This window comes from Penaeus monodon, chromosome 13, assembly GCF_015228065.2.
Source record: "Penaeus monodon isolate SGIC_2016 chromosome 13, NSTDA_Pmon_1, whole genome shotgun sequence".
Taxonomy (NCBI): Eukaryota; Metazoa; Arthropoda; class Malacostraca; order Decapoda; family Penaeidae; genus Penaeus; species Penaeus monodon.
The window spans coordinates 25,255,351-25,265,350 of NC_051398.1; positions in this window are offsets into that span (position 1 = coordinate 25,255,351).

A 10,000-nucleotide genomic window follows, 5' to 3' on the forward strand; every position below is an offset into this window, starting at 1 on the left:
ATAATTATTGTTATTTATTATAATAATGATAAAAACATTAACGATAAGGACAAATCAATAATAATAATAACGGTGATGATAAAAAAATAATAATAATAGATTTATGATAATAATGATAATGATGATGAAGATAACAATAACAATAATGTTTATCATAATAATAGCAAAAGTGATAGTAATAATAATAATAGTTATAATAATAACAATAATAATAAAAACAACAATAATAATAATAATAATAATAATAATAATAATAATAATAATAAAATAATAATAATAATAATAATAAAATAATAATAATAATAGTAATAACAGTGTAGATGATAGTAGTAATAATCACAATTATGATAGTAATGATGATCATTGTGATGATAATAATAATAAAGGACTACTTCTACTATTACTAGTAATAATAATAATAATAATAATAATAATAATAATAATAATGATAATGAAAACAACAACAGCAATAATGATAATATTAACAATTGTAATAATAATGATAACGATACACGTGATAACGAGAATGGTGACCATGGTGATGGTGATTAGATCATTCTGTATCCAAAAATGAAAGAAATAATCCATGAACGTTGGCTTTAGTAACCGTTGAATATTATAAAATTTAAGCAGCTGAAAAGTAAGTATTGACTGATTATGTACTCTATGCATCTTGTGCTAATCTTGTGTAGTTAAAAAGCATTGTTTTTTAAATCCATGCACGCAAAATTTAATATGGTATTAAAATCTTTAGGGACCCCTTTGAGGGGTGGGTGGATGAGAGAGAGAGAGAGAGAGAGAGAGAGAGAGAGAGGAGAGAGAGAAGAGAGAGAGAGAGGGGAGAAGGGGGGGAGGAAAGCGAGAGAAAGAGGGAGAGGGAGAGAGAGAGAGAGAGAGAGAGAGGAGAAGAGAGAGAGAGAGAGAGAGAGAGAGAGGGGAGAGAGGGGAGAGAGAGAGAGGAAAGGGGGGGGGGGACAAGAGAGGAAGGAGAGAGAGGAGGAGAGGGGAGGGGAGAGAGGACAGAGAGAAAAAAAGAGGGGAAGGGGAAAAGAGAAAAAAAGCAAAGAAAGGGGGAAGAGGGGGAAATCAGATCGTGCTTAAAATTACTTCTAGAATAAGAAGGGTGGAAAAGGAAGAGCCCCAAAGGAGAGGCCAGGAGCGGACAAATTGTTTTAGGGGAATTGTTTGTTTCGTTGCCAGAATTGAGTTATGCAATATGTACATTCCGGAAAAATCCATTATATGGAAACTAAAGAATTTTCTAAGGGTTATGGCATAAAGGAAAGGGTCTAAAAATTTGAAAGTAATAGAACAAGAAATTACATGGTACCACCAAAGAAAAGCCCTTATCCAACCCTATCAGTGTTTCACTTGCCAGTTATGGGGAAGAGCAAATCCTCCAAAATTTAAGAGGAAAATTTGGGAAACCCAAAAGTGTTGTCGTGTTTAATAAAGGCCAGATTTTCAAAATGACACTGGCAGGTCCAGGGATATTTATCACCAAAGCTCAAGGGAATTTCTTCAAAGTGGTGGTAAATGGCAAAAATTGGAAAAAGACAGTTTGTTAATAAAGAAAAAGGAAAACATCTTTAGCAAAGGGAATGGTCAGGTATTCACCTACAAATTAGGTTTAACTTTAGAGATGCCCCACATACAAGGGAAATATCCTTTCCAAAAAAAAGGGGGCCGGAAAAGGTTCCGCCTTAAAAGCCGAAAAACAAAAGGGGTGCTTGCCCCCCAAACACCTTATGAAAAGATAGCTTGTCAACCTGAAAAAAATGATACCTTCACCCAGTTGAATTGTCAGGGAATTCAGGAAAATGTAAGGAATTGCAACATCAGATAGCTTCATGTAACCCAGTTTGTGTATGCCTACAAGAAATTATCACCAGGGAATATCGGATTCCCTGAGAGGATTCCAAGTTCAAGTCCATTAGAGGAGTAGCAGTGATGACATTACACTGTTGTAGCCATCTACCTTCCTCCACATAATCTCAACATGGATGCTTTGGAAGATCTAATTGTGAAGTTGCCTCATTCATTTCTACTCTACACAGATTTCATCTACTCAAGAGGAGATGAAATTGAAACGATCGCTAGGAGTTGATTTGGAAGTGTTGGTACTTGTATCATGCCAATATTAGCAATGGAGACCTCAGGTATTATTTTTATCACCATAATCACACTTTGCTTAAGATACCGACAGCCGAAATATCAAGAAGAGGGATTTCGAAGGCCAACCGTGTCTCTGTGGATCCAGCGACACCAAACATCTGGATCCACAAGAGACAAGACCAGAAGTGGGCACCCTAGATGCACAACAGAGGAAGAGGATCAAGTAAATATTATTGAAAACTATAAATCAATGTGATTTAAAAGAAGCTTGCATTGAAGTGCAGGAATATCACGAGCTAATGAAAACCATTTGATACTCGGTGGCATCACCCCTTACTGGATGCCACGTCCCCTTACCATGGTTCATTTTCTTCATGGTTGATTATTTTAATTATTATTATTTTATTTGTTTATTATTATTATCATTTTTTAACAGGTCATAACTACTACAAGGGATGCAAGCTCCTTTTGCTCTGCTGGCAACAGCCCGCAGACTGTCGGAAATCCCTGGGCAGTTTGAGTGGATGCACAGCAGCGGTGTCAGGGATTAATTGATTATTTAAAATTGTCTGCCGCGTCAACAGCTAAGGTCATTAGCGGCGAACACCTTGTTAGATAGAAATATTAGAATATTTATAACTTAAAATATCTATCTCTAAATATCTAACTAATTACATTAAATATATTAAATTTCAAAAGAATTTATATTATGCTCTAAGTATATAAAGTTATTGCATAAATATATGCATAATATAATTTCATTGAAAATATTAGCCTCCGTAAGGAAACTAATTAGACCTTCTATGTCACAATCCTCCCCCAATACATTTTTCAGTGTATATGGGGGAGACAAGTACATACGTCTTTGGTCTGAGAATGTTGTACATCTTTCCACTACATGTGCGACCGTTAATGGCTCTTGGCATCCCTCACAAAGTGCTTGACTTTTAGCCATCATCGGTCCATGAGTCAGTCTCGTGTGCCCGATTCTTATTCTTCTTAATACAGCTTCTACTTTTCGGCTGGGATGGATGCTGGTCACCCAACTGCCAAGATCATCTCTAGTCTCTTGCAGTTTGTTTCTAGAGGTATGCCTCCATTGTTCCCTCCATCTATCACGAAGACAACTCCTTATGCTGGGTTTCAGGTCGGTGTGTGGGAGAGGAAAACGAGCATCACAAGGCTGAGCGGCAGCTGCCTTAGCCTTCTGATCAGCTCGCTCATTCCCACTGACACCAACATGCGCTGGCACCCAACACAGAGTTATCTTTTTACGTGTTGACATCAGTGCAAGCCAATCTTGAACCTCCCTCACTACTGGATGTGATGAGTTTAAGCTCTTGATTGCTTGCAAGGCACTACGAGAGTCACAATATATCACAATAGAATGGTTCATAAGATCTCTAGTCATCTTAACTGCTGCAAGGATGGCATGTAACTCTGCAGTGAAGATCGAGGCTTCTAGAGAAAGACTGCCAGATGCAGTGTTCCTTCTGCTCACTGCTGCAAAGCCCACACCATTTTCAGATTTCGAACCATCTGTTCATATTGCATCTGATCATTGGTACTTAGAAATGTGCTGAAGATCTCTCCCCTTTCCCAATTCCGACCAAATCCAGCTCGACTTGATTAGTCCAAAGGGGGAATTGGGGAATTCCAACTGCCAGAACCTTAGTGAGACTTAAATTAAGCTCTTCCACAAGATTCCTCATTCTCCTACCATAGGATCAGCTATCCTCAAGGGGGTTGAAAACCAATCTGGATGTAGGAGATCCCGGAATCCTTTGTAGTCTCTTGTAGTAAATCTGGTTCATGTAGTCCCGGTGTAATGAAAGAGGTGGTTCTCCACTCTCTTCATACAGGGACTCCACAGGTGAAGACCTGAAAGCCCCAGTACAGATTTTGAGAGCTTCATTATGAACTGAGTCCAACATCCGGAGAGCATTGGGAGTTCCAGATGAATAAGCTTCACATCCATAATCAAGCTTACTACGAATAAGTGCTCGGTAAAGCCGAAGAAGCAAAATATTAAGTGCTTTTGTAGCCTTCACTTTTAACTGTTTGATGTGAGGCACCCATGCAAGTCTTGAGTCAAAAATTAGACCCAAGTACTTCACCTCTTGGACAAATTGCAGTGGGTTTGCGCCTAAATAGAGGGAAGGATGGAACTTTCCTCGTTTGTGGAAATGTATAGCCAGGGTCTTGCTTGGAGAAAATTGGAAGCCATGATATGTTGCCCACTGTACAACCTGATTTATTGCAGTCTGCATGTGTCCTTGCACATCCTGTAAGTTCCTCCTGAGCAGTACAGTGTAAAGTCATCCACATACAGATTACATGAGACCGCACTTGGAACAACATTTACGATGTCATTTATAACAATGGCAAACAGGGTCACACTTAAGACACTCCCTTGTGGGACCCCTTCCAGCTGATCTTCCAGGTTAGAGAAACTGTTTCCTACCCGAACTCTAAACTTTCTGTCAGCAAGGAAGCTTTGTATGAAGGTAGGTAATGCTCCTTTTAAACCAATGTCATACAGCTTCATGAGTTAGCTATGCTTCCAAGTAGTATCGTAGGCCTTTTCAAGGTCAAATAAGACAATTCTGTATAGCAGTTTCTATCCTCACAAGTGCATCTGTGGTAGATCTCAATTTTCTAAAGCCATATGGGGTCAACACGTTTTCTTTTTCTAGCAGCCATGTCAACCTTCTCCATCAGCTTGCAGATGCAGCTGGTGAGGGAAATTGGTCTGTAATTTCCTGGTGTGGAATCATCTTTGCCAGGTTTAGGAACAGCTTCTCTCCATGTGGATGGCACTGTGCCCTCACTATAGATCCTATTGAATAGGTTTACCAGGAACTTCTGGGAGCTCTCTGGTAAGTGAGATATCATTTGGTATGGAATACCGTCACTTCCTGGGGCAGTCTTATGGCAGAACTGCAAAGCAGAGTCCATCTCCATGCGCAAAAATGGCAAGTTATATGGAAGTTCTGTTGCAATCCTACTGAAGAACGACACTGGGTGTTGTTCCTGTTCAGCCCGAAGAGTGGAGAATCAAGCAGTGTAAGATGCTCCAGAGGAGATCTCTGCCATGGATTTAGCTAGTGCATTTGCAACATCTTTTTTGTCTGTGATGATTATGCCATCTATCTTCAGAGCAGGTTGTGACATGAATGTGCTCTTTCCAGCGATCTTACGCACCTTGTCCCATACCCATGCTAAGGGGGTCCCAGAGTTAATCGAGGAGACATACTGTCTCCATGACGTCCGTCTAGCCTCCTTTAGCACACTCCTGGCCTTGGCTCGGGTCTTTTTGTAATTGATCAAGGTTACAATGCTGGGGCGTCGTTTCAACTGCCTTAATCCAGCTTTTCTTGCTCTGACAGCTTGCTGGCATTCATCAGACCACCATGGTACTGAAGGTCGACGGTAATGCCCGCTACTTTTGGGAATGGATGCTACTACTGCAAGGTGAATTCGTGATGTGAAGTGATTAACAGCATCTTGAACACACTGGAAATCATTCATAGATCCTTGCAATACTGCAGTTGATCTAAAAAGATTCCAGTCTGTATGTTCAAGTCGCCATCTCTGCACTCCATTCACTGGAATACCATTCACCTCCTCCAAAATTATTGGAAAGTGGTCGCTTCCATGTAAGTCTTCCTTCCATGACCTGCCAAGTGAAATGGATGTGGCAAATGCTCAAGGATATTTTCCAAATCATTAATGTTCAGATTATGTGGAGGAAGGTAGATGGATGCAACAGTGTAAGGTCGTGTCAAGCCTATTCTCACAGCCTTCACCTGCAGTGTTGTCTGCAGGTGGATGGCCTGGAAGGGAATATCTTGATGTACCATTACTGCTACTCCTCCATGAGGTCCATTATCAAAGGTCCCATAATGGGCTTGAACTTGGAATCTTCTCAGGGAAATAGTACAATTTTCCCTGGTCGTAATCTCTGGTACACAAACTGGATTATATGAAGCTATCAGATGTTGCAGTTCTTCCCATTTTGCTTGAATTTCCTGACAGTTCCATTGGATTAGGGTATCCAGTTCTTTATATCATTTCTTCATAAGGTGTATGGCAGCACCTGTGGTCAAGGTTTGCCCCACACCTTTAGGCTGTCCCTTTCCAGGGAGTACCTGTTTAATGGTTGTTTACCTGTGGAACTAGTTCCCACAGGTTTCCCTTGGACAGGTTCAGGATTTCTTTGCCTGGGCAAAGAACGGACCTGAGCCTTTGCTTCAGGGGCATTCTGTCTAGCAGTGCAGGCCCCTGTGGATGTTGTGGCAGCTGGAGTCTTTTGCACAAGTTCAGGATTCCTTTGCCTGGGCAAAGGGCTGCCTAGTCAGAGCGTAGTGGTGGCGCTGGGCTGTCACCGTTGAGGCTTCTGGAGCCTTAAATGATGGCTCCAAAGACCTTACTTTGGGAGGAGGAGTCTCCTCAATAGGCCCCTCACTCCTACTCCGTTTCTGGTGGAACAACTCACCAGAGGCAGTGTCAGTAATTTGGGACTGAGGGTTAAAGGAAGTAGCAGAGTGTGTGTTGTATGAAGCATTGGAGGGCAAGGGTTGGTGAGAATGAGGATGGGTTAGAACCGAAGCAAAGGACATACCTGGCTGTGCAAACAGCACACGGGCACGTCACTTTGCCTCTGGAATACTAACTTTCTCCTTGCTCCTTATTACCAATACTTCCTTTTCAAATTTGTACCTTTTACATTGCTTTGAAGAAGCTTCATGAGCTTTGCAGTCGTAACAGCATATTGGGCCTGGACAGTTGTCATCTCCTTGATGACCTGTTGTACCACACTTTACACATACTCTTGGTTGCCCATTTTCTTTAAAACGGGAAGAGTTGGCTCCATGCCCATAACCCTGGCAGTGGAAGCACAGCATAGGGTTGAGCACATAAGGCTTTACCTTGAGGTGGTACCATGCTAACTTAACCGATTCTGGAAGGACTAACGTGTTAAAAGTTAGAAGAAGAGCTGGTGTCGACTGTTCCAAACCATTAGCTTTCTTCTTAAAACGTTTTACTGCCACTACATTAAAATTCTCTAGTTCCTCTAACAGTTTCTCCTCAGAATACCTCATCAGGTCCCGGGAAAAAACAATTCCCTTACACTGATTGAGTGTTTTGTGAGGAGAACATGAAACTTGAGCCCCAGGAATGTCGCATATTGCACGCAGAAGGTCACTCTCGTCTGGTGACAAAACCTCAACTATCAGGCTACCATCTCGCTGTGGGGTGATGCGAGGATCACATTGACATACTTCAACAATTTTTCGATGTATCAAGATCCATGATTGATACACCATCAATGGTCTTCACTACTAGGTACTTACTATATGAAATGCTTTCATATTTACCAGGTAAGATTTCCTTAGTGGAGTGACTTTTCCCCTTCTCACCTGGTTTGGGAGCCCGGGAACCATTACAATTCCATTTCTTGCCCTTTGGAAGCTGGAAAGGTGATGTTCCAGAAGGAATGGTCAGGGGATTGCGTAGGTCATCAAGGAGAGAGCTAGATCTTTGTAAATTTGTAGTACTCATACAAATTGGAATTCTTCATTTCCACACACCCCCACCCGCCATGGAGTCCAACGAGGGGAAGCTATAGTTGGGGCTCAAAATCTCCCAACAGCCACAAGGGTAATGATGAAATATACTCAGCCACTATTATAGTACTGATGCGCTACCAACTGAATAGTGTCTGCTTGACCCTAGCCATATTTGACCAGCCGATTGACTTGACCGGGCCTTGATCAAGCCACCCATCTAACCAGAATAGAGGACCAAAGTGGTGTGTTGCTAGCTGCAGGGCACAGCGCCCAGCATCGCTCAACCTCCAGGACTCCTGTCTCCTGGTAATACGGGATGCCACGCATGGCAAACACACTTGGGAGAGTTCTCCCTGGTCCAAGATGGAATGAACCAGGGGTGGGTGCACCATCCCCTCTCTTAGGCCTTGGTGCACCAGGAAGCCATTTTGTCTCATCCCTCACTGGTGACTCCTCCAGTATGGGTAGCCCTCTGGTCCAGCTCACCAGATCATTGGGACCTGAAGCCCCCCCCACCGCGGCTAGGCGGCTTCCGTTAGGGGGGGGGGGTGTCAGGGAGTTGATGGGTATCAGGCCCGGCAGATTTACAGGGTATGCCTACATGGAAATCCTGAATGAGATGTTTCTTCTCTCGGTGAGGGCCAGGGTGTTCCCAGAGTTGGAACCATTTTACCTCGTCCAAGATAACAGCCCTATCCACACGAGCAGTGTCGTGAAGGCGTGATTTCGGTAACACTCCAAGATTACACTGTGCCACATCCACCTATATCACCAGGCCTCAGTCTCACATAGAAAGTTTGAGCAACCATGGGCAGAGACTTTCCCCAAGATCATACCTACAATCATCATATCATCATTGCCCAAACAATTACAGCATAGGAGTGATTGCGGACGCCAGTAACGCGGCGTTAGTGGCACCCATGTCACGTACACTTGCCAGCATTCGTCAGGCTGGTGGTGGTAACATGGAATATTAACAGTATATTATACATTTCAAAACCCATTTTTTAAAATTAGAATAAATAGTTATTCAAGGGGCATATTAAGCTGTAACCGGATATATATAGGTGTAATTAGTTCAATAGTAAAAAATTGTGGCCTTTGGGGGGGGGGCAACTGCCCCCTCCTCCAAATAATGCCCCTGTCAGAGAGGCCAATATCAGGTCGAATTCACAACACTTTTTCAAACCGTTTCTTGTCGTATCATATTGTTAAGTCAGAAGAGTAAAGACATTTTTAGCGACTGTACATAGCGTTGTCATATTATAAGTTTCACTTAATTGCTCCTTAACAATTCAATATTGATTTAAATCAAAATACTCCACATCACGATATTTGAAGTCACAGAGTGCATCGCATTCACTTATGTAATGGGAATGTGTGTTTATTTTTGTGTTGATAATTCAACTCGCAACCTGAGTTTGAACAAATTCGTGGTAATTTACCAGATATGTCCATTTGGAGCAGCGACTACTCCATAACTCATATCTATTCTCATGTATTGGCTGAGGGAAAATATTGTTCTGTTTCATACTGTTTCATGCTTCAGATCTGTACAATATTTATTTCTCCTGGATTTGGTAATGTTAGTGATGAAAGATTTTGTTACCATAAGAGATCAGAAAATCAATATAACTTTCATGAAGGGTATTCCTTGTGAGGTCTAATGTATCATACAACAATGCTCCAGTGTTAGAAGAAATCCATATAAATCGCAACCGGAAGCCTTCCGCTACTCCTCCTACTACAACTACAACTACAACTACTCCTTCTATTGCTACAGCTACTGCTACTGGAGCTGCTCCTATCCTACTACTACCGCTGCTGCTGTTACAGCTGCTCCTATTCCTACTACTAGTATTGCTGCTGCAGCTGCTCCTATTACTACTACTACTGCTGCTGCTGCTCATGCTATTACTGCTACAACTGCTGCTCATCCTGCCACTACAGCTACAGCTGCTCCTACTTCTACTGCTGCTACGGCCGCTGCAGCTGCTCCTACTCCTACTGCTACTGCAACAGCTACTCCTACTCCTACTACTGCTACTGTCGCTGCAGCTCCTCCTCCTCCTACTACTACTAAAGCTACTTCTGCAACAGCTGCTCCTACTCCTACTACTGCTACTGCTACAGCTGCTCCTACTCCTACTTCTATTCCTACTTCTGCTACAGCTGCTGCTCTTCCTACTACTACTACAGCTACTGCTGCTACAGCTGCTCCTACTACTGCTACTGCCACTGCAGCTGCTCCTATTCCTACTACTACTCCTTCTACTGCAACAACTGCTGCTCCTCCTACTACTACAGCTACT